Genomic DNA, 13,198 nt, shown 5'->3' on the forward strand with positions numbered 1-13,198 from the left:
CATTCTACACAACTAATCACCACTTCAATTTAGTAACCACGATTAAAGAGTTAACATCACATTTACCTGCTATGTTGTGATGGCTCATAGTCAAACCTCATGATGTCATGATGAACATATATTGCTACTTTGCATCCTTAACCATGGATTGAAGTTAATTATATGTGATGAAGTGATAAACCTAAATTTAATTGTTTCTCTATATCTTTTGTGGTTTCACAAGTACAAATTTTAATTTTCCATTTAACCTTGTAAAGCTGCAATTAGAGGTTTCCACTCTTCATGATTGCAAGCTCAGGTTATGCATAACTTCTTCCAAAGATGCAAAGGCTTCCAAACTTGACCATCATGGTTATCTCCAACAACATCACAACTTAAAATCTTTTAAGATAGAACCAGGCCGCGATCATGCATTCTTCACAACCCAAAGTTGAAGGTTAACCTAAACAACTATGATATCACAATGACCTTTATCCTAATTTCTTCATAGCTTGATAGCTTCCAAAACTGTTGGTGATCATAATGGAGTGATGGAGCAATAATGACTATTTTGCAACATCTTAACTGAAAACACGATAGAGTAGGAATTTTTATTTTTTCAATTTTTTCTCTAAATTTTTTGTTGTTTTCGACTACAAACTATGTAGATTATGTGGATCAAATGCTGAAATTTAAAAAAAAACCCATATTTTTTCAATCTTTTGAAATTTGGTCAACTAGCCACCCATGTACTGGACATGTCATCAGCTTAGATATTTATAATAGCTTACTTGATATTTGGAGTCTTTATTATATAGATATGTCCAATAACTTACTTGATGGATCAATACCTTCATATGTGTGTGTGTGTGTGTGTGTGTGTGTGTGTGTGTGTGTGTGTGTGTGTGTGTGTAGATATTAGGTAGACCATCAATCAGACAGTATGCATCTTAGTATATATTAGGTACTAGTGTAGCCAAAAAAAATACATCTTAGACACCTACAAGTACAATACCAATGTAGTGTCCTATAACTTAACTACACCATACTATCAGGAGAGTGCCCAGTTGTCATTAACTTGTGTTTCTAGCATTGAATGTGATGCCTATTACTTTTAGGAGAGTGGCCATTAGTAAAAATTTTCAAATCTTATCAAAAAAATTGTACTTTTCATTACATTGATTGAATATCATTTATCACCTATACTGCTAACACATACAACTATGGTACATGTAGTTGAGCATTACTATATTTTCAAGACATTAATCCTAGTAGTTTCTTTGAGTGAAAAGGGTTATAGAATAAAAAAGCAATAAAATAAGATTCAAGTCAGAGAGTAGAGCCATGGGAAATACACAAAGATTAATGACTTAGGTTTGCTAGTAGTTTAGAATCATTTTTGTGTTGTTTCCAGCCAATAGTTTTCCTACATTTCACTATTTTCAGTTTAAAACTCTTTAGGCTAAACAAATACATTGCTCAATAGATTTGTTGTATTTCTCAGATCTATATCATGGTTCCCAAAATGTAGATACTCAATTGGTCTGTAATATGTGTGGTGCCAAATCTTTGCTCCAAAAAAAGGTGATGACTCCCAAATTAATAACTTTAGAAAGTTAGGGCATATGTGTTAACCTCATAATGGTTTTTAACACTTGACTGCCAATACACTTAACCACTTTCTATATTGGAGCCGAGTACACCATGTATGCCAAGCCACAACATGAGCTGAGTCAAGAAAGACTTCAGGTGTCGAGTGATCTTCATGTGTCGAGTAGTCTTCAAGTGCCAAGTGAAGATCAGGTGCCGAGTGAAGTCCAAGTGCCGAATGAATTTAGGTGCCGAGCAAAATCAAGTGCTGAGCAGATATAGGTGCTAATTGATATTCAAGTGCCGAGTCACAAATGATGTCGAGAAATACAGAAATGCAACAGGTGCTGAGTAAGCTAGTTTGTTATTAGTGCCAAGCATCTAGAATCAACAAATGCCGAGTAACACAGAATGTACATATGAGTTTGTAACTTCATTGATTCATATGTAAACTATTTTCATGGCCGACATGTGATGAATCTCAAAGGATTAAATGATAAGATCAAATGTTTTGTATTTCCTATGCAATCTACATGCAGCCAATAAGAAAAATGGAGAAGGCATGCAACCAATGGAATCAGCGCAAACAATGAGCGGGAAATAGAGATTGAATATGGATCGTAGATCCATACCTAACCCTAAATCCTCGAATGTCTTTATAAGGAAGACAAAATTTCATTGTAAAAAGGAGTGAGTGGATGTACAAGGGTGTTAAAAGGAAAACTATCTCAGAGAAAAGAGTATCAGATCATAGAGGATCAAGATCAAATATAGTAGATCAAGCGCTTGTATTCAACAATCAAAGGATTGTAATCTATCAAGTTTATTATATCTAATATTCTCTAGCAATTAGAATGAAAATCCTATGTTGATAGGTTAGCTTAACAACTATTTTGTAGATCCTTTAACTAGGTGATTAAATCCTTTAATAGGGTGACACTTCATGTAAAGTGTTTGTAAATCCTTTAACCAGGTCACTATTGATACAATGTAAAGCCTTTAAAAGGGCAGGCCTTTAATAGGGCAGACCATCAGAAGTGGTTAAAACCTTATTGATGTAGTAAATTTTGTGGGTATCATCCCCACCCTAGTTTTACCTTCTTATTCTTGGAGGGTTTATGGGTTACCAAAATCTTAAGTGTTATGCGGTGATGCTTATGTGTTTCTCATAATTGTTTGATATGTTTATATGCATGCAATCTACTTTCAGTTAAAAGTTTTAATGGTAAAAATACAATACTTCTGATTCACCCCCCCTCCCCCCCCCCTGCCCCTCTTAGAAGCATTCTTCCTACTTGAATATTCCAACAATTGGTATTAGAGAAATTGGTTCTCACAAAAAGAAGTCTAACAACTTGAAGAAAAAGATCTAAAGATGGAAGTCTTCAAACTTGGGAAGATTATTGACAATCAAGTGATTGATGTGCAACTGGCTCTACACAAAGTAGAAGAAGCAAGAGAAGAATTGAGAAAATCCTTGAAGAGAAGGAAGGATATAGCCATAGCTGAAAATGATATAAACTACAAGGAGATTGATACCACAAAACTGTGTGCTAATGGAGACACTAAAGAGTTTGATGCATCAATAGCAGAACTAATGGAGAAAAACAAAGCTCAAGCAGAGGAGATAAGATCTCTCAAGATAGAATATGAAACACATGCCATAATGTTATGTGAAATCACTAAACAAAAAAAGAGAGCAGTTGAGGATAGAGTCATGATGGAAAATGACAAAAGAAATCTTGCAAACAGACTTGAAGAAAAATGCACTGAATTAACAAGGATCTCAAACATGCAGATGGATACACTTGCCCAAATATTGAATCTTCATCAAGAGCTCAATATGAAAGATATTGAGATCTATACTTTGAAGATGCAGAATGAATAACTGCAGAATGAATTGAATAGAGAAAGAGAGGAAGTAGAGAATCTCAACAAGTCAAGTGAAGCCATCAAATATTTTGAACAGTTGCTAAAATCCCCAAAATCTGCCCATGATACATCAAGACTTGGATACGATAGCACTGAAGTTGGAGAATCATCAAAGAGTGTTGAGAAAAAAGATGACACAGGTAAGAATTCAAAACCCACTTGTCATTACTATAATAAGAAGGGGCATACTGCTAACATTTGCAGGAGTAGGAGATTCAATCAGCCAAATACACCCAAGAGCAAGAGCTACTATCACAAATGCAAGATGCAAGGACATATGACACAAGATTACAAATCCAGAATTACAAGGACACAAAAATTTGATGGGCACTGTCATAATTGCAAGAAGTATGGACATAGAGCATTTGAATGTAGATCAAAGCCTATGTGGACATCAAATCAACCAGCAAAATCAAAAGGAAGTGTAAGTCACTATCATTGGGATTACAGCACCAGGTGTAGTTGTCATTATTGTCAGGAATATGGACATATACCATAGAACTGCATAAGAACACATTTCAAAGGAAACTATAAAAGATGGTTGAATCAAACCACATGTTTCAATTGTCTGAAAACTGGTCATATCAGTAGAAACTATCCTACAAGGTCAAAGGCACCCAAGATTGAAGAAAATAAGGGCAAAGAAAAGATTGATGTCAAAAAGATAAGGGGGAAAATGAATAAGACTTGGAAAAAGAAAGATGAATGCAACACATCAAGTGGAGGGATCACTTCACCCAATGGGTCAAGTGATCACACTTCATCAAACTAAGCATGAGAAGTCTATGCAACTGATATACAAAGCTATATCACACATCAGTCCCAAGACAACGAAGCAATGCAAAGTATAAATCTGCATAAGACAAGATGTCAAGACAAAATCTAAATGGTGTTGTCGAGCTATCTTTGGATTCCGAGTTAAACTCCAACACATGTCGAGTTCCTATCAAGCGATCGAGTTGATAACTGATGCCAAGTTGGTTAACTCCAATGGAAGCCAAGTAAAGTGAAAATGTAGTGCAAACTAAGTTAGGTTAGAAAAATTTAGAAGCTAAGTTGGTAGTTGTGCATTTAATGTGATGAAAATAGGGTATATTATTGCAATTCCAATCAGTTTTCCTCATCACGATCAAGAAGCAAAAAAGAGAAAGAGAGCAAAGCAACTTCATAGTAGAGAATCCAACATTTCAAGCTGATTGCAACATCTCTCAATGCATTTTTATCGATCTTGAGGTATTTCTCATATGTGTCGAGTTACGTAGTTTCATATTTCGTAAAAAGGAAACCCTAGTTTTCATAAATGGCATCAAGTTCCAAGAAAACTAAGGACAAAGAGTCATTTGAAGTTTAGTTAGTGTCAAATGACGTCAAGAAACCTAATTTTCATTCCATTCTTGAAGTTGCATACAAAAATGACCTAGCTAGAGCTCTCTCCCAAATACCCCCAAAAGTTGTAATGGTTCAAGACATGAGAAGATGCTACAATTGTAAGATAGGAGCCCTAGGAGATATGGAGATAAGGCAAGCCTATGGGAAATTGTGCATAGATGGAGTCTTAAAAGATGAGTTCAAAATTGTTGAAAGAAAGGGTTTGACCCGAGTTTTGAGCTTTCCCACCATATTCAAAACAGAATGGGTTAAACTTGTGTTAAGTAAAATTCATGGTGGAAGTTTGTGGTTGGAAGATATTCCCATCAAATTAACCAAAGAAATCATACATAGGGTAACTGGGTACCCTACCCTAGATTGGTTCAAAACCTTGAGAAGTGAATCGAAGGAGGTTATTGAAAAGAACACTAGTGCTCAGTGGAATAAGTGAGGAATGACAATTCACACCATTCAAGATCCTCTCATTAAGTTTTCGATTAGAGTCATTGCCCATAAGTTCTATCAATCTAGTAGACTGAATAGTGTGCCATGTATTGTAGTAGATGTAAGTTAAAAATTGGTGAAAAAGGATCATACTTATGATCTTGCAAAACTGCAACTACAACAGATTACTGAAAACCTATCTTCCATAAGAAGGATAAAGGGTACTCAATGCAAATTTGGAGCAATTCTAATTTGTATATTCTTTTATGGTCAAAATGAGTTTCCCTCTTTCAAAAAAGTTACATGGAGGAATGATAGAACTATCATTGCCCAAATCAATGAATATATAGAACAGATGGTAGAAAATTTTGATACCCTAATGACAAGTTATTTTAAAGATTTCAAGAAATCCATGAAGCAAAGGGTGAGAATACTAGTTTCTTTAGTAGAAAAACATGTTAATGATATATGCTTCTTGGTTGATATTGACTTCACATATATTCAAGCTGCAATTCCAAGAGTGAGCTGACTAAGGCCATTTGGATATGAAATCAATGTTGATGAGGCATCTGCAGCAATAACTGCATTAGTGGCAGAAGAGATAGATAAAAGTGCTCCACATTTTGGCACTTATGATGTGGTAAGATCAAAAATAAATATGGAATTAAAGACTACTTCCACATTAAAGAAGAAAGACAAATTGTTAAAGAAGATTAAGAAGAAATTTGGTGAAGAAATTGAGGCTGAAGCAGAAGAAGAAGAAGAAGAAGAATATGACAATGATGATGATGAAGATGAACAAGAACAAGGCCCAATGGAATTAACTCAAGGCCTGGGTGAAGACAAGGAGGCAGGTGCAAAAGACAAAGAGGCCAATGAAGCACCAACTGAAGTTGAGTAAAAAAAAAGAAAGGCAACAGAATAGCCTCCAGCTTAGCAAAAACCAAAGAAATCTACCATGCCATCACCTCAAAAGCCAACAACCCGAGCTACAACAAGGGCCTCCACTCAAAAGGCTAAAGAGGAAGCTAAAAAGAAGAAACCAATCAAGGAAACACGAGAAGAGCCAAGGAAAATAAGAAGATATGTGGCTCAACCTGATACTGATGAAGAAGATCAATTTGAAAAGGTAAGCCATTCTTCAGTTGATGTAATATGTAAAAAGATTGGAAATGGTGATTTAAGTAATATAAATAAAGTTGATTTTAATAAGTTTACTAAAGAAGAACAGAATAGGATAGAGGAAATAATTTATGGAATGATGGCACAGTTCAAGTACACTCCACTTGAACTAGATGGACAATTGCCAAAAGAACTGTCTAAAATTATAGAAGATAGATGGCATTTTTGTTTGAAAATGGAGAAGGAGATGAGGGAATCAACCCTAGCAAGCGTATTTCCTGATTTGACTAAGGAACAAATGAAGAAAGCAGTCAAAAGACATAATACTAGGTTTACACCTAAATATAGGGCATTCTTTATTCTCCAAAATAAGATGGAAGAAATTGTTCAGAGAACAATGAAATCATGGAAAAACTTGTATAAAAAGATTGCAGATTTTCTTGAAGAAGAATACAAGGAAGAAGCAGTCGCTCCACTAGAAGAGAGAAGAGAAAGGAGAGAAGAGAAGACAACAGTAGAGAAGGGAGAAGAAGAAAAGAAAGAAGAAGAAAAGAAGAAGGAAGAAGAAAAGAAAGATGGAGAGGAGGTAGAGACACAAAAACAAGATGTAACGGCAATAGCTGAGCAAGAGCAGCAACCAGACCAAAGTGTGCAAGACACACAATTACCACCCTCTAGCCCTCCTCATGTACCCATCACACGTATAGAAACTATAACTATTATAGATGTTCCTGACACTTCTATTCAGAACATCAATCCATTAACTACAGAAGATCTCAAAAGAATACTTGACCAATCTAAACAACAAGCAATATTATGTGCAGATCCAGTATTCGTCAGTATGGATGAACTGCAAAAACTAGTAGAAAGCATAGTTAGAGATAAGGTGAATCCATAAGAACCACCTTCCATCATCTCTAAAGCTACTAGTTATCAACCTCAAATGCCCATAGTTATTTCAACAAGCATAATTGACACCTCAATACATAAGTTGAGTGCAGCTATAGAAAAAGGAACATAACAAACATGACAGACTATTATATCTAATCCTACAGCACAAACACAAGGTGCACTTCCTAATATTACTATAATTGATCAATGAAGTAGACAATAGGAGGAGAAAATAGAGAAAACCCCTAAAGAGTAGGATGCAATACAAACACTAATAAATTTTCCTACCTCAGGAACTCCTTCACAACAACCATTGAAAATATCTGTACTAGGATCTAGTACTACAAAAGTTGCAAGGGTACTTCACTATGGAGACCCTGAATTAGATGAGGAGATAGTGATACTAGGATATGACTCAAAAACAATAACCATTGATCAAATCAATGAGGTGTAGGAAGCGCTGAATAGGAGAAAGAGACAAGAGATACTTAGGAAGGAGTATAAACAAAAGCAAACACCACATGAGATTAAGGACATCTTTATGGATGCCTTCAGTTTGCAATCACTAGATGAGTCAAAGAATATCATCGAGCAATTATCAAATATTGTTGACTAGGTGACAAATGAAGACCAAGAAACAAATGCAAAACTTATGGAATGGTCTGAAAGAAAATTTTAGGGAAAAGTAAATAAACAAATATCAAGTCAAATTTTACTTTCCCAGGTTGAATAGGCAAAATTAATAGACAAAGTGAAAAAGGTACTTGAGAATATATTCTCATTGTACAAAAAGTTGTGTGACTTTTCATACTTCACACAAGAGACAAGCCAAAAGATACTGAGCTTGGAGAGAAATTTAAACATTTCAAGCATATAGCTACCAAATGACCCAACTCAAAGTGAGAAGCATTTTGCTCAATCGCTTCACACTTAGAAAGAAATAGCTATATTAACAACAGATGAGGCTAATATCAAGGCAAAACTAATATAGCTATAGTCCTCCATTACCCCACATTTGGAATTACTCCATAAGGAACAAGTCTATGCAAAAACTGTTCTCAAGAAAGATCCTAATCTCTTTACATTAGATGGACTTATTCATCTTGCTGCAGAGATTGCCATCTAGCACAAGTCACTGGAAATTGCTTTGACCGATTGGGATGTAGCTCTCAGGATGATTATGAAGGTAAACAACACATTTTTGGTGAAATATGGTCTCAACCCTTAAAAGCCTTTGACATAAGTGTCAAAAAGGGGGAGTTACAGTAACTTTGAATATCTTATTAACTAAAGGGGGAGATACTATAAGATGCATAAGGCACAACCAACTCAGGGGGAGTTACAATAATTTTGAGGTATATACTTTAAGTTACAAATTTTGATCAAGTTTTCTTTAAACTCTGTATATACCAAACAGATTAGTGAATGTACTCATAAGGTCAGTTAAGTGTTTTTGTCACTCATGTCAAAGGGGGAGATTTTAACCTCATAATGGTTTTTGACACTTGAGTGCCAATACACTTAACCACTTTCTATATTGGAGCTGAGTACACCATGTATGCCGAGCCACAACATGAGCCGAGTCAAGAAAGACTTTAGGTGCCGAGTGATCTTCATGTGCCAAGTAGTCTTCAGGTGCCAAGTGAAGATCAGGTGCCGAGTGAAGTCCAAGTGCCGATTGACTTTAGGTGCCGAGCAGAATCAAGTGCCAAGTAGATACAAGTGCCGAGTGATATTCAAGTGCCGAGTCACAAATGATGCTAAGCAATACAAAAATGCAACAGGTGTCGAGTAAGTTAGTTTGCTATTAGTGTCGAGCATCTGGAATCAGCAAATGCCGAGTAACACAGAATGTACATATGAGTTTGTAACGTCATTGATTCATATGTAAACCATTTTCATGGCCGACATGTGACGAATCTTGAAGGATTAAATGATAAGATCAAATATTTTGTATTTCATATGCAATCTACATGTAGCCAATAAGAAAAATGGAGAAGGCATGCAACCAATGGAATCAGTGCAAACAATGAGTGGGAAATAGAGATTGAATATGGATCATAGATCCATACCTAACCCTAAATCCTTGAATGTCTTTATAAGGAAGATAAAACTTCATTGTAAAAAGGAGTGAGTGGATACACAAGGGTGTTCAAAGGAAAACTATTTTAGAGAAAAGAGTATTAGATCACAGAGGATCAAGCTCAGAGATAGCAGATCAAGCGCCTGTATTCAACAATCGAAGGATTGTAATCTATCAGGTTTATTATATCTAATAGTCTCTAGCAATTAGAATGAAAATCCTATGGTGATAGTTTAGCTTAACAACTATTTTGTAGATCCTTTAACTAGGTGATTAAATCCTTTAACAAGGTGACACTTCATGTAAAGTGTTTGTAAATCCTTTAACTAGGTCACTATTGATACAGTGTAAAGCCTTTAAAAGGGCAGACCATCAGAAGTGGTTAAAACCTTATTGCTGTAGTAAATTTTGTGGGTATCATCCCCACCCCAGTTTTACCTTCTTATTCCTGGAGGGTTTCTGGGTTACCAAAATCTTAAGTGTTATGCAGCGATTCTTATGTGTTTCTCATAATTGTTTGATATGTTTATATGCATGCAATCTACTTTCAGTTAAAAGTTTTAATGGTAAAAATACAATACTTCTAATTCACCCCCCCCCCCGCCCCCCCCCCCCCCCCCCCCCCCCCCCAAGAAGCATTCTTCCTATTTGAATATTCCAACAATATGTTAGGAAACTAAGAGGTAGGAGTACATAATATAGCTATATGTGAAGTTATAAGTGCACTATTTATATCTTATGTAGGATTTATGCTCAGATTGAGATATATACAATTGTATATGGGCACTCTATGTGCAATCAACCACCACAATTTATTAGATGCCCAAATTTTAGATTCATAATAGGGTGAAAGCAATTGTGTTAGCATATGAATTACATACCTTTCATCAATAGATAGATTAAATTGAGCTAGTTGAAATTGTTCATACTGAAGATGAACCCTAAATTTGCTCATTAATATACTAGTAGTTAATACTATTGCATACCTTTTTAGATTTTTTGTTGTACTTTCTTTTCGATGTTCCCCTTTCTCCTTTGCATCCAAAATGAACTCATTCTAGTCCCTCACTGAAACAAAGGCAAGATGCTTGTACTTTGGGTTTAGGACGAGAATCTTTCTATATGAGTCCCTCATAGCCTTAAGATGTTTGGAAGCTTTTTGTAACAATTTCTTATGATAAAAAATATTACTACCAAAATCATGCTCTATATCTTTGATGAGCTCATCTTTTAAATTTTGATCTTGGAAGTTTCACCTTTTAAGGAAAAACACAAAATTGTTAGATATAGCTATTACAAGAAAAGATCTGAATTAAAGGAAAAATATTGCACAAATTAATGATATGAAAAAAAATAGTGGGATAAAATTAGTTCAGTTATGATTTTCCACCTTTTACGTATGGTGGGCCTGAATCTTCGCAGCATGAGATCATAAAGCCTCCTATAAAATGTATCGTTTCCTGCAAAAAATGTCATGAGATAATTAATAGTAAGAACCATTAAAATGAACCATGCAAAGAATAATTTTCATAGTGAATAACAAATACATAAAATGAGATACATTTCACCTTTTTAGTGATCTATTTCACGGTTAGAGGGTCAACTTGATCAAAATTGACCAAAAAAGAAGTTTGGAAATTTTTTTAAAAATATCTAAAACCAGTCAAACTCTACCAGGGTTCTGTTGCTAATGTTCTAAAACTAAAAAATGTGTTCTGACTAAATTAGTATACCTTCAAAACAAAAAAAAACATATAACTTGCCATGACCTTCATTTTTTATCATTCTTAATTGATGTTGTCACTGAACATACCAGGGATATCATGGAAAACAAATATTGCTAAAATAGATAGTGAAGCTGAAAGTGAGCACTCTAAAACTTTAATAGGCAATAGCAATGATGTTGGAAATCATTGAAAACTAAACATTGAATATGAAATAAGACTCCCACTTTTGGTTCTCTGTAGAAAAATTGGTTAGTATCTTCTACTGAAAGCATGAAATTGCAATGTATCAAATTACTAAACTAAAGAATTACTGGTCTAGACAAAAGGTCATTGATAATTTAGATGATCCTACCAAACCCTTAATAAAAAGGAATTCTAGAATAATTAAACAACTTGCACAATATGACATACTAAAGAAGGTCATGAGGCATCACTCCACATCAAAAGCCCTTGCATTCACCACTTCCTATCATGTTTACGTTTTGCAAGAAAATCCTTATTACAATATAAAAAACAATTATTTAAAGTACCTAGAATCTTGGGACATTTCAAAGGCATTGATTCATTATTGTCAATCAACAATGATGTCTGCATAGCTCCTGTACTAGAAACATGAGTAGATCCACGGAATGATAGTGAATTATCACTGATACATGCACTATGATCTACATCTGTGTACCAGATAGTGTGTCTCCTACCACAAAAAATAATACACTATGTGATGAACCCAAGATTAAAGTACAAATTATCAACTCATAATTAACACAAAACCAAATATACCAAAACAAGGATTTACTAGCTGGTCATCCCCTTGTTGTCGATATTATAGTTGGCAATCTTGTACGGGTTCCCATCAACCTCATAGGAGTCTCTTGCACTAGATGACCTGGACAATACATTGTTAGTAAAGACATTTTGAAATAATAAAACTAAGAGTTAAGTTAAGAAGTTTTGAATGTTTGAAATAAAAAATTTCTTCTAACTTGTCAACTAAAAGATTATTTTACCAGTGGTAGTCGAAACTCTGCTACTATTGGCCTCACAACATTGTCCTTCAGGTTGTGGATTAGTTGCCAAAAAATCTTGTGTAACAAGAATTTAGTAGTTAAAGTTTCTTACAACTCTTTAAAAAAAATGCATCAATAAATTATTTTTGCACATATTACATATTTTACTTCACAACATAAAATATTTTGAAATATAAATCTTTATTGAACTTTTTTTATAACTAAAGATTCATTATTGTTTACTTCATAACAATGAGCTTGCACTTTCAAATTTGATAGCCTCTTCATCATCTCCTCGGATTCCATATTTGCCTCATCCAAAATTTTCATTATTTCCAAATTAATTTTTTTAAAAATTCTCTTCAACATTTTTGTTACATTTGGAGTTTCAACAATATCCTCATTAGAAGGCATATCTAGTGGCTTGATACTTACTACTGGTGCTTTACCCTTATCCTATACATCAAATTGTGAGAGGAATATTACTAAAACTATCATGAAAACTCAAAAACCATAAATAAAATAACATAATAATATAACATTTTTCAACTATCTAATTTGTACAATTTCAATAAGGTCTACCCTCACTGAAGAAGGGGTGGGAGTAGCATCCTGGTGACCTTTATCATATGTCGGATCCATATCGTCCTGTCACAAAGATTAAACATAAAAAATTTAGCTAACAAAAAGCAATAAACAATAAAAAGGAACTTATTAACAAAATGGTATATAGTATTTACAACCCTCATGATAGTAACTTTGTTTGTATCTATGCAATTTAAATGGCAATCTATTAGTAGTTCTTCCCCTGCACTTATTGATTTTATTGCACAAATAAAAACTTCATTCCCCTCACGTGCCTCAAATATGCAATTGGGTTGTTTACTAGTTGAGGAAGGTTGTGTAGTATTTATAAAACCTGCACTATTACCTGTTCCTTTTGGTCTCCCATTAATGTACATATAAAATCTTTTACTTTGATCATTTTCTTTCCATTGTATATAATTAGCTAATAGTGCATACCTACACATACTTTCTTTTATATTGAGCAATCT

The sequence above is a fragment of the Cupressus sempervirens genome, chromosome 5 (assembly GCF_028749045.1).
Source record: "Cupressus sempervirens isolate cs-2001-9-10 chromosome 5, ASM2874904v1, whole genome shotgun sequence".
NCBI lineage: Eukaryota > Viridiplantae > Streptophyta > Pinopsida > Cupressales > Cupressaceae > Cupressus > Cupressus sempervirens.